General features: G+C 44.2%; 1 pseudogene; it reads left to right on the forward strand.

Moving 5' to 3' along the window:
• Window positions 1–1,024: 1,024 nt before the first annotated feature.
• Window positions 1,025–1,092, forward strand: LOC112132862 (U6 spliceosomal RNA; annotated as a pseudogene).
• The last annotated feature ends 1,270 nt before the right edge of the window (window positions 1,093–2,362 follow it).

Raw genomic sequence — 2,362 nt, forward strand, 5'->3', positions numbered from 1 at the left:
GCAGCGTCATGATCACGGCTTACTGCAGCCTCCACCTCCTGGACCCAAATGATCCTCCCGCCTTGGCCTCCTGAATAGCTAGGACCACACACAGGCTTGCACCACCATATCCACCTAACTAAAAACAAAAATTGTAGAGATGGGGGCCTCTTGCTGTGTTGCTCAGGCTAGTCTTGAACTCCTGGCCTCAAGCAATCCTCCCTTCTTGGCCTCCCAAAGGGCTGGGATTACAATCGTGAGCCACCATGCCTGGTCTCAAAACTATGTTTTCTTCTATGTTTTTCATTTTATGATAATATCCTGGTATGTTTCCAGTTCACCTAGAGAATGGCTCCTCCAAAAAACTATTAAGTACTTATGTTTTGTCTATTTTCTGAAGAAAGTGAGGGTGAATATTGTTCCTGGTATAAACCTTTGAAAACATAACTTTCGGGATCCTGCAGGCCCTTTAAATTATAATCCTGTGTTCAAGGCTTGTCTTCTCCAAAAGCAGATGGAAGTTGGCCATGACTTACAATCATCATTGAAATCATGAACCTGAATCTTACACTCTCCACACTCCTTATGCCCCCTCCAAATGTCCCATAAGAACTCTCAGCTCCTACTTCAGGAAGGAGGGAGGGAGGGAGGAACAAAAGAGGAAGGGAGAGAGGGATATGGGGAATGGGAGAAAGAAGCAGTTTAGGTTACTTCAAAAGCAGGGCTGGGTGCAGTGGCTCATGCCTGTAATCCCAGTACTGTGGGAGGCCAAGGCCAACGGATCAACTGAAATCAGGAGGTCAAGACCAGCCTGGTCAACGTAGTGAAATCCCATCTCTACTAAAAATACAAAAATTAGTTAGGCGTGGTGGCGGCCGCCTGCAATCCCGGCTACTTGGGAGACTGAGGCAAGAGACTCTCTTGAACCCGGGAGGTGGAGTTTGCCGTGAGCCGAGATCGCGCTGTTGCACTCCAACCTGGGCGACAAGAAGGAAATTCCATCTCAAAAATGAATAAATAAAAATAAATTTAAAAAGCAGATAGCATGCTTGCTTCGGCAGTATATATACTAAAATTGGAACAATATAGACAAGATTAGCATGGCCCCTGCATTTAAAAATAAAAAATAGGCCAGGCGCAGTGGCTCACACCTGTAATCCCCGCACTTTGGGAGGCCGAGGCAGGCGGATCACCTGAGGTCGGGAGTTTGTGACCAGCCTGACCAACAGGGAGAAATCTCGTCTCTACAAAAATACAAAATTAGCCGGGCATGGTGGCACATGCCTATAATCCCAGCTACTCAGGAGGCTGAGGCAGGAGAATCGCTTGAACCCAGGAGGCAGGGGTTGCGGTGAACCAAGATTGTGCCATTACACTCCAGCCTGGACAACAAGAGCAAAACACTGTCTCAAAAAAATAATAATAAAATAAAAAATAAAAAATATTTTTTTTTTAAAAAAAAAAAAAGCAAGTAACATATACTCATTAAACCAGGATTCCTATTTCTAGGAACTCATCTTACATACACACTTGTCCACTTGTGAAATGATACATATACAAGATTAAAAGACTCTTTGTATTAGCAAAAAATAAAAATTGACAAGAACCTAAAATTTCATCTGGAAGGGATAAATTAATTATGGATTAAATCTGTAGTATTAGGAGTTAAGCAGGTACAATGGAATACACTGCAGCTGTAAGAAAGAAAAAAGAGGGTCCGTATTAACTGTTGTGTAATCATCTTGAAAATACACTGTTAGACGTGAGGGGTAAAAAAAAGGGGCCGGGCATGGTGGCTCACGCCTGTAATCCCACCAGTTTAGGAGGCCAAGGTGGGTGGATCACTTGAGGTCAGGAGTTCGAGACCAGCCCGGCCAACCTGGTGAAACCTCGTCTCTACTAAAAACACAAAAATTAGCTGGGCATGGTGGCACAAGCCTGTAATCCCAGCTACTCGAGAGGCTGAGGCAGGAGAATCGCTTGAACCTGGGAAGTGGAGGTTGAACCCGGGAAACAGAGATCATGCCACTGTACTCCAGCCTGAGAGATAGAGCAAGACTCTGTCTCAAAAAAAAAAAAAAAAAAAGACACAGCTCAGAACAATTCTATTGGATGCTTCCACTGTGTAAACAAGAATGAGATAAGACGTAGGTCCAGGTATTTGATTACATTTGCATGCAATGTATCTGGAAGGACCTGTACGAGCTGGGAACCCCGGACACCCTCACAGAGGAGAACTGGGTGGGCAAGGGATGGAATCTTTTTGGTGTCTTTAACATTTTGAATCATATGATTGCATTCACCTTTCAATATAAACATTAAGGTCAGTTTTGTTTTTTTTTTAGACGGAGTCTCGCTCTGTCTCCCAGGCTGGAGCGCAGTG

The sequence above is a fragment of the Pongo abelii genome, chromosome 2 (genome assembly GCF_028885655.2).
Source record: "Pongo abelii isolate AG06213 chromosome 2, NHGRI_mPonAbe1-v2.0_pri, whole genome shotgun sequence".
Taxonomy (NCBI): domain Eukaryota; kingdom Metazoa; phylum Chordata; class Mammalia; order Primates; family Hominidae; genus Pongo; species Pongo abelii.